Consider the following 20,904-nt stretch of genomic DNA (forward strand, 5'->3'; position numbering starts at 1 on the left):
GCCCCATCTTCAGCAGATGGTTACTAGTCCGGAAACATCACCTACGATTGTTGTTGTGTTTTCACGTGTACACGCGAGTTTTGTGGTCTGGGAAGCTGGGTTATGATGTTCTCCCGTGAATACTGATAGTCAATTCTCGCAATCCAAGATAGAAAACAAATTCTGCAGACCGCGTTGAATGGCACTCTGGAATATGCACTTCGAGATAAGTTAATGAGATGATGAGATTAATGAGATGATCCACAAATGAACATTTTCGTGTTTCTTTTTAGACAACAAGATGCAGCATTTCATATCTCCCAAATTGAAAATCTTAGCGGCATATCGTCTATTCTTTTTAAAGGGTAACTGAGGCTAAGCGTAATCAGTATTTTACAAGTAATACCCATTAGCCGCATGCATAGCTACTGGTAGCCACTGAGAGCTTCTGTTTCAAAATCGTCTGCGCCGATTGGCTGACATTCTGACTGGCATCTGCAATTGGCTGCCTTTATTATGTGTACGTAGGAAGGAGTGAGAGGAGGAATTAAGCCGGCCTCATGTATCAAAGTGGCGTTGCCTATAGTCACATGGTGGTGGTGGTGGTGGTGATGGCGATAGGGCTTGCCGTTGTCGGCCTCACGTATGTGGGCAACGTCACGACTCACGCCCTGGGGGAATGTGCGTCCTGGGCCGACTTCTAAGGGAACTGTGCCGACATATGTCTGAAAGCGTCTGAGGAAAACCCAGGAAAAACCCCAGACAGCACAGCCGGCACCGGGATTCGAACCCGGGTACCTCCCAGTCTCGACGTGACATGGCCAGACTGGCCTATAGTCACATCTTCTATAGTTCGTACCAAACTCTGCTGCCCTGCGACCAATCAAAAATATGTGATATGGCGTTGCTACACACTCCCCGCCCCCCTAACCCGCTCCCCATTCCGTCTTTCCGCAACATGTAGAAGTATATAAAACATGCTGCATTTCCATGTGACAGTCAGTACAGTCACAGTCGGTCAGCCGGAATTAAAACCATCGCAGGCAAAGAAAAAGAAAAAAAAAACGCGAGCTCCTTTATGTGACATCGAGATGCCTTACCACGAGTTTTTTACCACGAATACTGGGCAGGGCATGTATTTTTTTTTTATAGTTCAAGTTTCCGAGCCGTTTTCCGTCCCCCGTTGATTCTGTAACGAGCATCTGGTGGACGCGAACCACATTTTGGTAACAGTGTCTGCACTCAATGCCACAACTCAATGTCACTCAATGCACAAACACTCAATGTCCCATTTCCGAACCATGTTTTATTTGGCCATGAAGCTTAAAGCTGGAACTGTAAGTTGGGTCCGTGGCTGAGGTCCAGGTCGACGCGTACGTGATGTTCTGCGACGATATCGAGGCTGGCAGAACTTCGTGAGCGGATTTTTCCCTTTCTGGCCATAGCAACCGCCACAGTCGCCAACACACTGGCCCACGTGCTGGCACTATTCAAAAGAAATCCAATGTAAGCATCAACAAAGTTAATTTCACTGTCACTTTTCACTTGCCCCTCAGTGATGTACAGCGTGTACGCTTCATTTCATTCGCTTTTAAGCATTAAATATTACGAAATTCATTGCCCTGTGAAAACAAGTATCCGATTCCCGGTCTCGCAGGCATTGTGTCCACACGTCTGTCCCAACTGGTAAGGCAGTACGGGCGTATGAGAACAAAATATTGTTGAACAGTATATAGGGCAACAGGACAGCCACAGGTCTGTCGGAGACCACAAGCACGAAGATACACTGTATCAAACCCCATACCAGCTTTTTTCCTGGTTTGCATGCATAGAATCGCATATGAAAGATATACGAATATGACGCTTAACAAATGCTGTCATTTTATGACACTGATATAGTATCTTTCTTTTTTTTTTCTTTCGTACAGGCGACAAGAGACCCATACATCCTTCTACAGTGAACAGTGCATGTATAAGTTTTGTAAGTGAAGAGTTAATAAATAGATGTTCTCTTCTTCATACACAGGTTCTCCCTCATCTTACACGTTTGCATGCAATTATACATAGTCGACACTTATTACTTGTTAACGCAGATGCTGGATGTGAATGACACAACAACACGACAAGATTCATACGGCACAACAAAGTACACCAGACGACAGAACAACACACGAGAGGCATCTACAACAGACGACAGAACGACAGGAATCTACGACAGAGGACAAGGTCCCGATATACGACAGCCTTGTTGTTTGTCGTATTTTTATGTCGTTTTCTTCGACTGGCTGAGTTCTGATTTCTGGCGCATCATTGTCTATGGTGACATCTGGATGATGCATTTCAACGGATGATGAACAACTCTCTAACTCGCCTTTAAAGTGCTACTACGGACTAAATCTCGTGTCTTGAGAATCCTACCAAAGTTATGGTACTGAAGCCTTCTTGTCTCACTTTGCAATCCATAACTTAAAAACCCGAGACTAGGGGACAAAAAAAAAAACGACAAACACAGACAAGGTCTTTTTCTTTTTTCTCAGACAAGGTTTTTTTGTCCCCTGGTCTCGGGTTTTTAAGTTATGGATCTATACCACCAGCTCGCTTGCTACTTCTCTATCCTCTCGTTATCACTTTACAATCCTGCAAAATATTTTGGCTATACCTGACGCAACAGCCAACCATACTGCTTCAGAAGCGACTGGGAAACCAATTTTAAACACGCAGCAATCACAAAGCACCTTACCTACCGGAACTCCCCGACTCTCCCACCTAGTGTCTATTTAAATGTTGTTGTGCAATAAACCTGTCAGCTGAGTTTGAGACCGTGTTTGTGTTTGTCTGTTTTTGTCCCTACCTCGTCTCGGGTTTTGAAGTCATGGATGTGAGGCGCTTGACACGGAAGCAAGGACACTGACGTCACTTCCGCGCGAAATTACCTGTGACCAATAGATGCCTGTACACTGTTGGCTATACACTCTAAGAAAAAAAAAAGAAGAGTAAAATGGAGAGTTTTTGTAGGTTCTAGTCCCCTAGACTGCACTTACTCCCCATTTTGTTCCCCTAAGCAAGACATTTACTCCCCAGGACTGCAAATTGTCACTGAACTTCACAAATGGTCTTCCGAATGCAACAGTCTACGCAAATATGTGCTCTGGGTCAATTTGATGGCATAAGGCTGTATTATATACTCAGCCAACTTAGCAATTTTCCACCCACACAGAAACAGTGAGACAGAATTAGCGCTTCTTTCTTCGAAAATTGTGCCCTATGTATGTCGCAAGATTTTATACCACTCGACATATCACTGTTGACTGTTTGATTCGAGGTGTTGTCATGCATGCACACGAATTTTCTTCCTGGAACTCTTAGAAGAGAGCGTGAAATGCAGACTCCAGTCTGTAACATTCATTTACTCCCGTGCATTTACTCCCGAAAGGGACTATTTTTTTGTGGCAATGCATTTGCTCCCCAAAAGGAGTAAAACTACTCATTTTTTTCTTAGAGTTCACAATGGACCTTTTTTGCACTCACGTCGTATATCCTAGCAGCTGTCAAGCGCAACACGATCGGGGCGCGCCAAAGCACAGCCTGGGGTCCCTCATTATGGGGTGCCTCGCTACTTGCACCCTCTTTGCAAAGAGGGTGCAAGTAGCGCACGAGTATCGAGGCACCCCACAACGGCACGATACTGGCACCATCTGTTGAATATGTACTTCTTCGGCACCGTCGTGGTCACAGAGCACGCGCAGAAGCGTCGTGAAAAAGGTCCATTGACTGCGTGCAAGGGAAATTGCTACTAGGGCTACTTCCTCGTTTCGCATTGGCGAAGTTTCAGAACTTTGACCATGCAACGCCGACAAGGACTAGACGTTTACTGATTGAATGAATGCTGTCAGTGGGATTGGAAGTCGTTCTGCACTGCGTGTTGCATGCGTCGTTCTATTACACCGGTTTTCTTCTCAACCAGCCTGTGTGACATTCCGACTGCCCTGGCAAAACAGTGGCAGCTGAACAACGCCATCCTTGCAAGTATAAGTCTATAAGAAACATGCCAAACGCAAAGGAAAGAAGGGGCGTCACGTGTCCGTAATGCAAAAAGTCCGAGTCTGAGCACTCTAAAATGACAGGAAGGACACGCGACTCCAATCAGCAACAGCTTACATGGGCAAGTTACATAAATGTAAATATAGCTCGTGAGAAAAAAGAGCAGGAAACGGGGCAAAAAAGGACAACCAACATACAAAGACAAATAAAAATCAGCAAGGAAAATAAATATTGCTTGTTTATGAGAAGTTATGATGGCTGGTGTGCACGTGTGCACATACGGTGTGTCACGCAAAAACAGACACGTGACGCAGGAAAACGTCACTCCGCAACGAAGTATACATACCTCTGTGTGAAAACAACTTCCGATAGTCCTATTCTTCTTTGCGCACACGCTGCAAGTACGGCAGAAGAAAATATAAATCTAATATATGTGTAATCTGCTCTGCCAGGACATCAACATCGATTTGGTATACAGCAAATTCAAGAACAAGTTGTAGAAAAAAAATCGAAGGACACCCTCCCTGTTCAAAGGACAACACCGGACAGCTGTCTGTGCTCGAAATATCGGCGGCTGCTTAAACCTAAGACTTCAGATTCAATCACGGCACTTCAAGCTGGGCATGAATATGAAATAAAACAGTTCTAAATGCTTGTGTTGAGGGGTCCCCGAAATCCACCATTAAGAATAAACGTTTAAGAATAAAACATTCAAGAATAGTCCGCTTAGAAAATACTCGGTTAAAAATATATTTCCTAAACAGCTTTCTATCCCGGCTTAGTCCAGCGTCCGTCGCGAAGGCAGCGCAACGGCAAACGTGCGGTACTTGGATTGCGGTGCAACGGACCACATGACATCAGATAGAAGTTAGATGCGGAACTTTTATTCAGCCCTGTCGGCTGTGGAGATGGCTAATAAAGTGTCAGCAGAGTAATAGTGTGATAACGACGACGACGATGCCGACAGTATTTAAGCCGTGGATGACGACAATAAAGTTGCTTTTTGGATTCAAGTCGCTGGCCGTGTATGACACGTTTCACATGGTGGCAGCGCCTTTCGAACATACACGTCATGGAGAACGCATCAGGTTCATCGCGGGTTGAAGAACCGAGCTCCACTCCTACGTCCACCGCGCCGGTGGCTCCTGTCATGACGAGTCTACTTCCACCGCCCAAGCCGTTGGATATTTCCGGTGACATGTGGCAAGCATGGAAGACTTGGAGAGCAGAGTATGATCTCTTCGCCGTTGCAACCCACCTCACCCAACAACCTAGCAAGGTACAGGCAGCAACATTTTTGGTATGCATCGGTGACGTAGGGCGGCGGATCTTTGATACGTTCGTATTCGAAAATGAGGCCGACAAGCAGAACGTTGAGGTCGTTCGAACGAAGTTTGAGGCCTACATGAAGCCAACAGTCAACCTGACCTACCATGAATTTGTCTTTGGAAAACGGGACCAGAAGGAAGGCGAGAGGTTCGACGACTGGCTCACAGAACTCAGGACGCTGGCTCGGAACTGTGAGTTCGGCGACTTCGAACAAAGGATGCTGAAAAGCCGTATAATACTGGGAGTCAAAGACCAACAACTACAAAGAAAACTCATAAGCGATAATCCAAGCTTCACGAAGGTCCTCGAGTGCTGTCGAACCCAGGAGATGTCAAAAGAGCGCTTTATGGAAATACGCAAAGAGAAGGTGCCTGACGGGGCAGAAGTAAACGGTTTAGCAACTTGCACATCCTGCGGGAATTGTGGCTACAAGGAGCATCGCTCAGGGAACTGCCCAGCACTCGGAAAACAATGCAGCAAGTGCGGACTTCGAAACCACTTCGCCAAGGTCTGCCGCGGACCGCCACGGAGGACCCGGAAGCCACAGAAGAGGAATCCCAGGAAAGGGAAGAAGCTGAACGAGGTTCGCGTAGAGACATCTCAGAGTGAGAGCGACGAAGACTACCTGCTCTGTCACGTGTCGGTTGGCAGTGTCCAAGCAGATGACCGTTGGACGACGGAGATAAGCATCGAGCAGGACAAGTTACGCTGCAAGATGGACACAGGAGCAAATTGCTCAGTGATCCCTTTGAGGCTGGTGAAGATGATCACGACGAAGCACGTCATGAAGAGCCGTGCAGCACTGAAGACTTTCTTCGGGTTCAGTAAGCGAGCTGTTGGAAAGGTTGTCCTTGAGGTGTCGACACCGCGCAAAAGGGTTCTCGAAGATTTCTTCGTTGTGGATGAAGACGTACAGACAACGCTTAGTGGAAGCCTTTGCGAAAGGCTTGGTCTTCTCAACCGAGTCGGATCCCTCGGCGCACAGACACAGAATAACGCTGCTCAGTTTGACCCGGCCAAAATGTTTGAAGATGTCTTTATTGGTCTGGGGAAACTCAGGGGAGTCAGGTATCGGATGAAGTTGCGACCCGGATCACAAGGCATAGTACGGCCGGCAAGAAAGGTTCCGCTAGCACTCAGGGATAAAGTGAAAGCTGAACTCCAAAGGATGGAGGCTGATGGAGTCATTGAGAGGGTCAACGAGCCCACCGACTGGTCCAGCTACATGGTGGTCGTCTCCAAACCAGGAAAGCTGAGGATCTGCATGGGTCCGGTCGACCTTAACAAAGCCCTACGGCGGGAGCACTATCCCATGAAAACTCTGGAGGAGGTGGCATCCAAGCTGGCGGGAGCAAAAATTTTCTCCACGCTGGACGCATCGTCGGGATTCTGGCAGATTCCTCTCGATGAGGACAGCTCGAGAATATGCACCATGAGCACACCATATGGGCGGTACCGTTTCACACGAATGCCTTTCGGGATTTGTACCGCGCCTGAAGTCTTCCAGAAGGCCATGAATGATGTACTGGAAGGCCTCCCTCATGTTCAAGTCGTGATGGATGATATCCTGGTGTGGGGTACCGACAAGGAAGACCACGACCAAAACTTGCAACGTCTGCTCCAAAGATGCAGAGAAGTCAACCTGAAGTTAAATCTGAAGAAATGTCAGTTTTCAAGAACTGAAGTTAAATACCTCGGACACATACTCACGACGGAAGGGTTGAAAGTCGACCCAAACCGGGTTGAAGACATCAGCGCCATCGCACCGCCAAAGAACGTACATGAGCTCCGAACGTTTTTAGGAATGATTACCTACGTTTCAAGCTTCATTCCGAGACTTTCTCACCACACATCAGAGCTCCGAGAGCTCCTTAAAAAAGGCAATGCATGGGTATGGACTGAAGTGCACCAAACTGCCTTCGAGCATTTAAAGGAAGCTCTCACCAAGACGCCAGTTCTGGCTTACTACCAGCCTGGAAAGCAAATCACTCTATCTGTAGACGCCAGCCAGTACGGCATGGGGGCCGTTGTGATGCAAGAAGGAAAACCCCTAGCCTATTCATCAAGATCCTTCACAGGGGCACAAGAAAAATATGCACAAATCGAAAAAGAAATGCTTGCGATTGTACATGGCTGCAAGAAATTTCACCACTACATATTCGGACAACACACAGTCGTGGTAGAAACTGATCATAAGCCGCTGCAGGCCATCTTCGCAAAATCTCTGCATGAGTGTCCTCAACGCCTACAGCGCATGAGACTTTGTTTGCAAGCCTACTCATTGGACGTAAGGTACAGACCTGGCAAAGAACAGCTTCTGCCAGACGGCCTGTCAAGATTTCCAACAACAGAAGTCATGGACGAAACGGACGAGATGCTTCAAGTAAACACCCTACAGGAACTTCCCATTGCAGAAAGGAGACTGCAACTCATAAGGGAAGCTACAAAAACAGATGAACAGCTGCAGCTTCTTTCCAAGTACGCAGACTCTGGTTGGCCTGTACATCGAGGGCAGGTTCCCAGCCTGGCAGTGGAATTTTGGCCTCACAGAGAAGATATCCACATGGAAGATGGCATTGTTCTGCGCTCGGACAGGGTCGTCATTCCGTTTTCGATGAGGAAGTCTGTTCTCAAGCACCTGCACGCCGCGCACGTCGGTAAGGAAAAGATGAAAAGAAGAGCAAGATGCACCGTGTTTTGGCCAAAGTTGAACGATGCCATCGACAAGGTCTGCGACAACTGCGCCGAGTGTCAAGCAAACAAGCCGAGGAACAAGAAAATGCCAATGTTGTCTCATGAGATCCCGAGGTTGCCATGGGAGCGTGTTGGGCTGGACCTGTTCGCACACGGCCACAAGATGTACATAGTCATGGTTGATTTTTATTCATTCTACTTCGAGGTTCAGGAACTACAAACTACAAACGCCCGCCAAATCAACAACTTCTGCATGAAAGTATTCGCCACCCATGGGCTGCCGGTAACTTTGGTGAGCGACAATGGTCCTCCGTTCAGCAGCTATGAGTTCAAGCAGTTCTTGGAACACCTCCAGATTCGTCATATTACAGCTAGCCCCTACCATCCGAGAAGTAACGGCATGGCGGAGCGTGCCGTGCAAGAGGCCAAGAAGCTTCTTCGTAGGACATCGACGGCTGAGGAGTTTTATTACGCACTCTTGGAGTGGCGTAACAGTCCACGCGACAGTGTCTTGAAGTCTCCGGCACAACGGCTGATGAGTCGCCAAACCCGAACCTTGGTACCCTGCGCTACGGAGCACTACAAGCCTGTTGTGGTTCCACCGGACACCGTGAGAGAAAGACTCAGCGAGATACGTCAACAGCAAAAGAAATTCTACGACCGAGGAACACGGCCGCTCCCTGAAGTGGAAAAGGGGTCAAGAGTGACCATCTACGACACGAATAAGAAAACGTGGTCTCCAGCCATCGTCGTAGGACATGCAACCAGCCCAAGATCATATGACGTTTCCACCCAAGATGGAGTTACCAGGACGAGGACCAGGGAGCATCTCAGAATGCAAGCACCCATGGATCATGTGGAGGCGGAAGACTCATCGGCTGGAGAAGTGCCAGCACCCCCACGCAGAAGCACAAGGGCGAAGAAACAACCGAAACGCTACCCGGACTGATTTCTATTAGTGTCATTTTATACGTTTATTCTCACTTGGTTTCTTGTTTGAAGAAAGGGGGATGTCAGCAGAGTAATAGTGTGATAACGACGACGACGATGCCGACAGTATTTAAGCCGTGGATGACGACAATAAAGTTGCTTTTTGGATTCAAGTCGCTGGCCGTGTATGACACGTTTCACATAAAGAAGACGTGAAGATACTTGGGAAAGGTCACGTTGAATTCCAGCTCGCAGAGAAGGACGGCGGGACGACACTCATTTTGAAGGAGGTCCTGTACGTACCAGAATTCGATGGAAACTTTCCTATCTGTCGGAATAATTGAAGAGCTAGGGCTCCGAGTCGTTTTTGGAGGTGGGAGAGCAGAAGTGCGAGACAAGAACGGACCTTTAATTTTGTCAGCTACTCGAGTTGGGCGGTTGTACACGGTCGAAGAGTTGCGTCCATCATTGAAACTATCGAAGACCTTGGACGCATCCTTGCTCCACAGACGTCTAGGACACCTTCACACGGGAGCTGTGCATCGTTTCCTTGGAGGAAACGAGTCAAAGGAAGAAGGAAACTGTGCCATCTGTTTTCTAGGGAAGTTGAAACGAAAATGTTTTCCGTATAGCCAGAGTTCGTCGCGGGCCACTTCACCATTGGAACTGGTGCACTCAGACGTCGGAAGTGACACCCAACAGTCAAAGGTGGGATCAAATTATTTCGTGACTTTCACTGACGACTACGCACGCTATGTTGTAGTCTATCCATTGAAGACGAAGGGTGAAGTGCTGGAAAAATTTCGTCAGTACAAGCAAATGGCAGAAACAACAACAACTTTATTTCAGGAGGATGGGTGGGGATTTTCACCGCCGGGGGGATACTCTACCCCACTGCGGGAGCTGAAGCGGGGAATGAAGTAATGGGGCCCGTTACAAGGTGAACAAAGCCTTGAGGGCAGAGCGTTGGTGAGCGTGGGGGGGTAGTATGTCAGCGGTCCCTTCGCGGGTAGCCAGAGGAGTCACAAGGCTTCGAAGTATGGACCGCTGATGAAATGGCAGAAAACTGGCGTGGCCGAGAGGATGAATCAGACTCTGTTAGATATGACAAGGTGTCTCCTGCTAGAGTCTCGTATCCCCAAGGCCGACGTACTTGTAACTGCCGGTTACCTACGAAATAAGTGTTCCTCAAGCTCGGTGGGCGGGCAGGTGCCAGTGGCGCTGTGGTTTGGGATATAAGTCCGTATCGGCCACAAAAGGGTATATGGATGCAGAGCCTCGGCCATAAAGAAACATCGTCGACGGTCGAAACTGCACCCCAAGGCAGTAGAATGTACATTGGTCGGGTACCCCGAAGGCGTAACACGATACAAGTTGTGGGACAGAGAAACCGACAGTTTCTTTGTCAGCCGCGACGTTTCCTTTGACGAAGGTAGCTTTCCGTGCAAGAGCATAAACGACACACTGACCCCACCTTGTGAACCCGGATTCAGCGATGGTTCTATGATTTTCGACTTGGGTTCTGAAAGCTTTGACGGCGAAAACCCAACGAAAGCGCCAGTGGACCCCTTGGATACTCCGCCAGCGAATGCAAATGTGCGTTCCCCATCTGTTGACGTCGCCACTGCTCCAAGTTCTGAATCGACGACTATGATGCCGCTGCCCAGGCGTCCCGAGCGGTTAGCTGCCAAGCCGAAGCCAGGTTATTCGTGCTTCGCAGTAAAAAGAAGTGATTTCGTGCCTGATCCAAGAACTGTGGAAGAAGCACTGTCAGCGTCTGACGGAACCGAGTGGAGAAAAGCCATACAAGAGGAACTAACGAATTTGAAGAACAACAAAACATGGGAGGTAGTTCCTCGGCCAAGCGATCGACATGTCATCAAAAGCAAATGGGTCTTCCGGAAGAAGTACGACAAAAACAGTGATCTAGAGAGGTATAAAGCTAGGTTGGTTGCTTGTAGCTACTCATAGGTTGAAGGAATTGACTTCAGGGAGACATTTTGGCCGGCGATTAAATTGAAGTGGGTTTGTATACTTTTGGCTTTGGCTGTGTCTAGAGGTCCGTCGGACGGACCCGATTCTTTATGCAGCGGGGTCCGTCGGATGGTCCATGGTATGAGGAACTAGACCCTGTTTCCTAACCTAACCAACATATCCTAGAGTTGTACAAAGCTAGCTTGCACTAACCTGACTAGAATAAACTAACCTAACTTAAAACAACTTGATCTAACACGAGATAACGTTGAAAGCGGAGTGCCCCGACGGATTCCGCTGTATAAACAATCGGGTCCGTCGGACCGACGGTCCCCATTGTTTACGCAGGGGGGTCCATCGGATCGTCCGCAGTATGAGGAACTACAGCTTTTACCGGCGTTATTAATGCTCTTGTCGTACATTCTAATCCTTATGCCATGGCATTTAATCCTTTTGCCATCGAAATTAATCCTCCTTTCATTATTTTTAATCCTCATTTCACATAATTTAATCCGTATTTCATGCAATTTAATCCAAGTGACTATGTGTAAGCTACATGACTTTTTTTGTGTCTCTTTTGGGACAATTCCTATGTGTACGCATATTGCACATGGTTTTCACTAATATTGTGGGTTTCTGCACCATAATGGCATACTGCGGGACTGTCAATCTGGATTACGGTGTTGTGGGACTATAACCATGTCTACGAGTATTACCCATCGTTTTCATTAAAAACGTGAATTTGTGCATTGTAATGGGATACTCTGGGACTGTATATGGATTACGATATTGTGGGACTATTTCCATGTGTACGGATATTACGCATGCTTTTCATTAGATATTCGGGTTTCTGCACTGTAATGGGAAAATGTGAGACTGTCGATCGTCATTACAATATCCTGGGACTATAAGCAAGTCTACGGTTATTCCCAGTGCTTTCCATTAGAAACGCGTTTTTGCACTGTAATGGGATACTGTTTGACCGTCAATCTTAATTACGATATTGTGGGACAATTTCCATGTCTATGGGTATTACCCATGCTTTTCATTCAAATGCAGGTTCCTGGAGTATAACGGGACAGTGTGGGAATGTCTTTCTGGTTTAGGATATTGTGGAACTATTCGCATATGTGTGGTTATTACCCACGCTTTTCGGTAAATATGTGGGTTTCTGCACTGTCGTGGGATACTGTGGGACTATTCCAATGTGTGCGGGTATTACCCATGCTTTTTGTTAAATATGTGGGATTCTGCACTGTATTGGGATACTGTGGGACCATTCCCATGTGTGCGGGTATTACCCATGATTTCTGTTAAATATGTGGGATTCTGCTCTGTGATGGGATACTGTGGGACTATTCCCATGTGTGCGGGTATTACCCATGCTTTCTGTTAAATATGTGGGATTCTGCACTGTAATGGGATACTGTGGGACTATTCCCATGTGTGCGGGGATTGCCCATGCTTTTTGTTAAATATGTGAGATTCTGCACTGTAATGGGATACTGTGGGACAATTCCCATGCGTGCGGGTATTACCCATGCTTTCTGTTAAATATGTGGGATTCTGCACTGTAATGGGACACTGTGGGACTATTCTCATGTGTGTGGGTATTACTCATGCTTTTTATTAAATATGTGGGATTCCTGCACTGTGATTGGATACTGTGGGACTATTTCCATGTGTGTGGGTATTACCCATGCTTTTTGTTAAATATGTGGGATTCTGCACTGCAATGGGGGACTGTGGGACTATTCCCATGTGTGCGGGTATTACCCATGCTTTTTGTTAAATATGTGGGATTCTGCACTGTAATGGGATACCGTGGGACTATTCCCATGTGTGCGGGTATTACCCATGCTTTTTGTTAAATACGTGGGATTCTGCATGGTATACTGTGGGACTATTCCCATGTATGCGTGTATTACCCATGCTTTTTGTTAAATATGTGGGATTCTGCATTGTAATGGGATATTGTGGGACTGTTCCCATGTGCGTGGGTGTTACCCATGCTTTTCATCAAATATGTGCGTTTCTACACCGTAATGGGATACTGTGGGACTGGCAATATTGATTACGATATCCTGGGACTATAAGCATGTCTATGGGTATTCCCCTTGCTTTTCATTAAAAACGCAGGTTTTTGCACTTATGGGATACTGTGGGACTGTCAATATAGGTAGCGGTATTGTGGGACCATTCCCATGTCTACGAATTAAAAATGTGGGTTTCTGCACTGTAATGTGATAATCTGGGACTGTCAATCCTGATTACGATACTGTGGGGCTATTCCCACGTCTACGGGTATTCCCCGTGCTTTTAATTACAAACGCGGGTTTTTGCGCTGTGATAGGACTCTGTGGGTCTGTCAATTGGGATCACAATATTGTGGGACTATTTCCATGTCTACGGGTATCACTCACGCTTTTAACTCAAAATGAGGGTTTCTGCACTGTAATGGGATACTATGGGACTGTCTATCTGGACCACAGTATCCCATTACAGTGCAGAAATTGGCATAATTAATGGAAAGCATGGGTAGTACCCTCACACATGGGAGTAATCTCACAATATCCTAAACCAGATAGACAGTCCCACAGTATCCCTTTATACTGCAGAAACCGGCATTTTGAATGAAAAGCGTGGGTAATACCCATAGACGCTGAAATAGTCCAACGAAATCATGTTCCAGATTGACTGACCCACAGTATCCCATTACAGTGCAAATAACCACGTTTTTAACTGAAAGCTGGTGGAATACCCATAGACATGCACATAGTCCCAGCATATCGTAATGAAGATCGACAGTCCCACAGTATCCCATTAAGGTGCAGAAACCCGCATATCTAATAAAAACCATGGGTAATACCCGCACACATGTGAATAGTCCCACAATATCGTAAGCAAGGTTGACGGTCCCACTAACCTATTACGGTACAGAAACCCGTATTTTTAATCGTAAACGTAGACATGGGAATAGTCCCACAATACCGCAATCTAGGTTGATCGTCCCACAGTATCTCATTATGGTGAGGAAACCCACATTATTAATGAAAAGCATGTGCAATACCCGTAGAGATGGGAGTTGTTTCAAAATACCGTGATCAAGATTGACAGCCCCGCAGTATCCCGTTAGTGCAAAAACACGCGTTCTTAATGAAAAGCAGGGGAATACCCATAGACACACTTACAGTCCCAGGATATCGTAATCAAGATTGCCAGTCCCACAGTATCCGATTACTGTGCAGAATCCCACATATTTAACGAAAAGCATGGGTAATACCCGCACACATGGAAATAGTCTCACAGTGTCCCATTGCAGTGCAGAATCCCGCATATTTAACAAAAAGCATTGGTAATACCCGCACACATGGGAATAGTTCCACAGTATCCAATTACAGTGCAGAATCCCACATATTTGACAAAAAGCATGGGTAATACCCGCACACATGGGAATAGTCCCACAGTATCCCATCACAGTGCAGAATCCCACATATTTAACAAAAAGCATGTGTAATACCCAGACACATGGGAATAGTCCCACATTATCCCGTTACAGTGCAGAATCCCACATATTTCACAAAAAGCATGGGTAATACCCGCACACATGGGAATAGTCCCACAGTATCCCATCACAGTGCAGAATCCCACATATTTCACAAAAAGCATGGGTAATACCCGCACACATGGGAATAGTCCCACAGTATCCCATCACAGTGCAGAATCCCACATATTTCACAAAAACCATGGGTAATACCCGCACACATGGGAATAGTCCCACAGTGTCCCATCACAGTGCAGAATCCCACATATTTCACAAAAAGCATGGGTAATACCCGCACACATGGGAATAGTCCCACAGTATTCCATCACAGTGCAGAATCCCACATAATTAACAAAAAGCATGGGTAATACCCGGTACTTGGGAATAGTCCCACGGTATCCCATGACAGTGCAGAAACCCACATATTTAACAAAAAGCATGGGTAATACCCGGTACTTGGGAATAGTCCCACAGTATCCCGTGACAGTGCAGAGTCTCACATATTTAACGAAAAGCGTGGGTAATACCCGCACACATGGGAATAGTCCCACAGTATCCCATCACAGTGCAGAATCCCACATATTTCACAAAAACCATGGGTAATACCCGCACACATGGGAATAGTCCCACAGTGTCCCATCACAGTGCAGAATCCCACATATTTCACAAAAAGCATGAGTAATACCCGCACACATGGGAATAGTCCCACAGTATCCCATCACAGTGCAGAATCCCACATAATTAACAAAAAGCATGGGTAATACCCGGTACTTGGGAATAGTCCCACGGTACCCCATGACAGTGCAGAAACCCACATATTTAACAAAAAGCATGGGTAATACCCGGTACTTGGGAATAGTCCCACAGTATCCCGTGACAGTGCAGAGTCTCACATATTTAACGAAAAGCGTGGGTAATACCCACACACATGGGAATAGTCCCACAGTATCCAATGACAGTGCAGAAACCCACATATTTAACGAAAAGCCTGGGTAATTACCGCACACATGGGAATAGTTCCACAATATCCTAAACCAGAGAGACATTCCCACACTGTCCCGTTATACTCTAGGAACCTGCATTTGAATGAAAAGCATGAGTAATACCCATAGTCATGGAAATTGTCCCACAATATCGTAATTAAGATTGACGGTCAAACAGTATCCCATTACAGTGCAAAAAACGCGTTTCGAATGGAAAGCACTGGGAATAACTGTAGACTTGCTTATAGTCCCAGGATATCATAATGAAGATCGACAGTCTCACATTATCCCATTACAGTGTAGAAACCCGCATATCTAATGAAAAGCATGCGTAATATCCTTACACATGGGAATAGTCCCACAATATCATAATCCATATACAGAGTCCCGCAGTATCCCATTACGATGCAGAAACCCACGTTTTTAATGGAAACGATGGGTAATACTCGTAGACATGGTTATAGTCCCACAACACCGTAATCCAGATTGACAGTCCCGCAGTATCCCATTATGGTGCAGAAACCCACAATATTAGTGAAAAGCATGTGCAATATGCGTACACATGGGAATTCTCCCAAAATACACAAAAAAAGTCATGTAGCCCGCACATAGTCACTTGGACTAAATTGCATGAGAAACGGATTAAATTATGTAAAATGAGGATTAAAAATAATGAAAGGAGGATTAATTCCGATGGCAAAAGGATTAAATGTCATGGCATAAGGATTAAAATGTACGACAAGAGGATTAATAACGCCGGAAAAAGCTGTAGACTGTTTCCTAAACTAGCCTAACCTAACCTAGAGCTGCACGAAGCTAACTTGCACTAAGCTGTCTAGAAAAAACTAACCTAACACTAACTTAACCTAAACTAAGTTGATCTAACACGACATAATGTTGATCCGACGGACCCCGATGTATAAACAATCGTGTTCGTCCGACGGATCTCTAGTCTCCGTCCGACGGACCTCTAGACACTTCCTTTGGGGCTTTAGCAGTCGAAAGAGGGTAGCCCGCTGAGCAAATCGACATTACAGCCGTCTACCTGAACGGATTGTTGGGAGAATGTATCTACATGGAGGAGCCGGCGCTGTTTCATGAAGGAAATAGAGATGACGTCTGCCTTTTGAAGAGGAGTTTGTACGGGTTGCGTCAGTCGGGGAGGCAGTGGAATGTGCGACTTGACGAGTTTTTCAAGAGCGTAGGCTTAACGAGGGCAAAAGCGAATCCCTGTATTTATTTCCACAACCTGGAAGGTATCGTCGTTGGAGTGTATACAGACGATATCTTGATCACTGCGGAGAATGGAGACAAAGTAAGAAAGTTCAAATAACGCACTGGAGCCACCTTTGATATCAAAGATATCGGGGAGGTTAGCCACATTCTCTCTATCAGAATACAGCGTGGAGCTGATGGGAGTATGACCCTGGATCAGTCGGTGCATGCCGAATACATTCTGGACGCATTTGGGATGAAAGACGCAAAGGGAGCATCAAGGCCATTGGATCCAGGAACAAAGTTTCAGACGCTCAAAGACAGCCAGTCGCCAATGCAGTTGTGCCACAGATACCGTGAAGCAGTTGGTAGTTTGCTTTACCTAGCTGGAGGCACGAGACGAGATTTGGCATTTAAAGCATCGTATCTGAGTCAATTCAATGCAAACCCCACAGTGGAGCGTTGGAAGGGAGTTAAGGATGTTTTAGGGTACGTGAAGCAGACCCAAGGGTACGCACTAACCTTTACAAGGACCGGGAAATCCGTGGAGGCATATTGTGACGCCGATTGGGCGAGCGACAAGGTGGATAGGCGCTCCTTTAGTGGTTACATTTTAACGTTAGCAGGAGCAGCAGTCTCTTGAGTAGCAGTCGCAAGCAACGGTCAACAGCCATGTCAACAGTAGAGGCCGAGTACCCAGCGATGTGCGATGCAGCCAACGTCGGAGTGGAATAAGCACATCGAGCTGCGGCATTTTTGTTCTTCGGGAAAAGATCGAAGAACGGGAGCTCCGACTGCCGCACGTAAATACATCTGCGAACCAAGCGGACATCATGACTAAAGTCTTAAATGGGGTGAAAATCCAGCAAGTCTGCGATGCCATGGGAGTCCGAAGCGGCGTGCGGACGACATATTGAGGGGGTGTTAGATATGCGCAATATGTTGTGTGCTGTTTGGGGCATTAGGTTTTGTTTTTGTGTTTGTTCGGCACTTCTTCCGCGTGCTATCACGTCTCGCGTGGCGTGCACTGTTCATTCTTCTCTGCGCCATTAAAGGTTTCTGTGGCAACGTTGACACACGTCACAACTGCTTGTCTTTCATATTGCCACGCTTGCGACTACTGCTTAACAGAATACACAGTTGAAAATGCTTGTTTTTTCCGGAACACGAGCAACTCAGGCAGGAAAAAGCACTCAGAGCCGCGGAATTTAGTGTTGTTTTCCCAGCTGCATCATTGAATAGAATTTGATCAGTTTTGGAAGATATGTCGTACATATGTTCCTGAGAGCCAAAAGATTTGAAATCGCACTTTACGACGAGACAGAAGTACAAAGAAAGAAGCTGGAACGCAGCACGCACTAAATATCTCTGGACTAGCGAATTCATCACGTTCTTTTCCTGCCTTCTAGTCCAGATCGCACACAATGAGGTCAGTACATGCACTCTGAATACTTACGGGTTAATGAGCTCAATCGCCAAGGCCAGGAGCATGATGAGCACGCCAGCCTTCATTCTTACGAGGAGCCTATGGACAGGGCTTTCGGTGAAATGCGTACGTGTGTCTCGCCGTCGGAGAATATAAATATCCAATTCAAATTACTGTTGCTGTGCTATCAATCTTGCAACGAAATTACTTCGAAGCTTAGATGAGATCAAAAATGCCATTTGTTGATATTACAACAGAGAAAATTCCTGGTACCACGCGGCACAATATTAGGAGCAAGAAAGTGTAGATAGCATTACACCACCTGTTAAAGGCACATGCACAATAGCGGCGATCTACCAGCAGCATTGATTGAAATCTCAGCTGCTGCCGTTACATGCACTGTGACATTTCGGTGGACGCGCCAATCACTAGTTGCACGTGCGCCACATTACTCATCATAATTATAGTTTTCCTACGTGTCGTACATCGATGGGCGCGTCAAAGTTTCACGCCACAGGATCCAGCGCTATTCCCATAGCTATAGTCACAAACAGATGACCTCACCCTGCTCACTCACTCACGGATACGCCTGTCAGAAGGGGATGAGCTGCGCATTGCACAAAATCATTCGAAAACCACAGATTTACAAGACCGTTGCACAAGCGTGCGCATGTTTTGCAAAAAGTAAACTCTTTCGCAGTCGCGTGATATCTTGGTGTCACGTGACGCGTCGAGCGGTCTTTTCCGATGGTCATTGTAGGGCAGAAAAGATCAAGCTGGTCCGACGTTGCCTTGATGCAGAAGGAATGCTTATTGCCTCCTCTCTCTCCATCGCTACGCGGACGTATAGAGTCAGAATTCGACTGCTAGTTCGATTTGCCGTTCCACGAATTCTACACTCTAAACCACGTAACGCACATATAACGGTTAAGTACCGCTTGGCCAAGAGGTATATTTAAAAAAAATGTGTCTCTTAAAGGTGTTGTGACAGTTGGTTTTCAGCTTTCCCAGATAAATACGAAAAACTATCCTATCACTCGACATCATCCCATATTCAAGTTTTCATGTCCATGACGTGAGCAGGTACGGAGAAGAACGGCCCCGAAGAAGCGATATCGGTGACGTCACACAGGAGCAGAGAGTGAAGACGCGCGTCTGCCAAGCCGAATGGGGGAGAGGGGTCCGTGAGGTCACACCGTGGGCGGTCGTTTTGTGGCTGCGCCTATTTTCCGAACCAATCTAGCGGGAGGAAATAATTATTTTTTCCACGGTGTTCTCATAATGAGTACGATGCATATATATTATGCTTCAACACATCAGTGAAAGTGTCGCAACACCTTTAAATTTATGAGGTACACACGTCTTCACATGCGGTACATGCAACGCATATTCAGGTCTACCAGTCGGGGTGGTTCCCCACCTCTACGATGTATTACCAGGCCCAGGAAGCTACGCTGTACGATAAATATCACAAACAAATACCTTAATTCGAAAATTACATCCCTTTCCGGGGTGATGCTTGTCCATCGCGAGCGTGCATTGTCATGGTGCACAAACGCCGAACACACGGGGCAGAACGAATATGGATGAACGCTGACCCCTGCATATCTCCTTCAATATTGCGGCTGCTCTGTGGTCACGCTTCTTTATCTTTTCCACACCTTTGGATTACTGTTCTTCCCCAATTTTAGTTTCTTCCGCAGAACGTAGCACCAACCACAGAAGATGATTGACTCACCCATATACGACTCCGCCTGGACGTAACCTAGGAGAAAATACAATGTAAAAAAACCAAACAACCGAAATAGCTTGCCTGAGAAACATTCCAACTTGCTTCTGCAATCCAGGTATAAAGTGCAATCTAGGATTATCTAATTCACGCGTCAACGTTCGCGCATAATGCACGAAGTTCGTTGTCTCCGTTCCTCAGTCGTTGTGTCCAGCCTGCCACTGATCAGGACCACTGGGAATCAGAGCGAAGATGAACGAAAATGCGTCGTGCTTACGAATAGTTACTTCATAGATATAACACGCACCTTAAATGACTCCAATCTTGAAAGCATCGAACGAGTTTCTTCAAAGACCGAGCAGACTCGTCCGCGCTCCCCGACGTATCAAATCAAACTGATTTGCCAGCGGATCCAAGAAACGCATTCTTCCCAAACGTGCGATCCCTCACGGTAACTGGTTCTAGTCATTGCACTTCTTTGATAGAACGATAGCCCAGACCCATTACGGCACTGCCGCATAAGGGAATTTATTGCCTGGTTTTAGGAATCACACGAGATATTTTTGCAGCGCATGGAGGCCGTGAGAAGGCGTTCGTACTCATGCGCCGGAAACACGCGGTACACATGAGGTACAGCTGCTAGACCGCGCTTAAAAGGTACGGATGGGGTGTCGGAGCCCCTTGTACCGCTTGAATTTCGCAGCGGTGGCGAACTGTACCTGCTGGTTGAGGACCGTACCTCATGTGCACCGCTTGGCCAAGGTGGGGGTCCTTTTTCATGCGGTACTATCGGGTGCCGGATTTAGAGTGTAGAACTCGCAAATGATTGCAGATAACTCTTCACCTGTAGACTTGAATCTGTAGATAAAAAGTGCGACACGCTCTCCAGAAAACCACTCTTGGGAAGGGTATGGGATCTTTTCGCGCTTTATCTTAAACGTTTACCATTTAGCACGCGGGGACGCTCAATCGCTACTCGAAGAGGACTATGTTTCGTCTCCGTGGCAACGACCGCTGAAAGCACGTTCCTGATTGGCTACCGCCCTTGAAAACACGGCCC

The 20,904-nt window shown here is 46.6% G+C and overlaps 1 long non-coding RNA gene across 1 annotated transcript; it reads right to left on the minus strand.

Moving 5' to 3' along the window:
• Positions 1–1,265: 1,265 nt before the first annotated feature.
• On the minus strand, positions 1,266–18,313 carry LOC135377165 (uncharacterized). Its single transcript, XR_010418074.1, has 3 exons — positions 18,146–18,313; positions 4,367–4,415; positions 1,266–1,465 (listed from the first exon to the last, which is right to left on the minus strand). It is a non-coding gene; the product is annotated as an uncharacterized LOC135377165 (long non-coding RNA).
• Positions 18,314–20,904: the final 2,591 nt, after the last annotated feature.

Source organism: Ornithodoros turicata, chromosome 1 (genome assembly GCF_037126465.1).
Source record: "Ornithodoros turicata isolate Travis chromosome 1, ASM3712646v1, whole genome shotgun sequence".
Classification (NCBI taxonomy): domain Eukaryota; kingdom Metazoa; phylum Arthropoda; class Arachnida; order Ixodida; family Argasidae; genus Ornithodoros; species Ornithodoros turicata.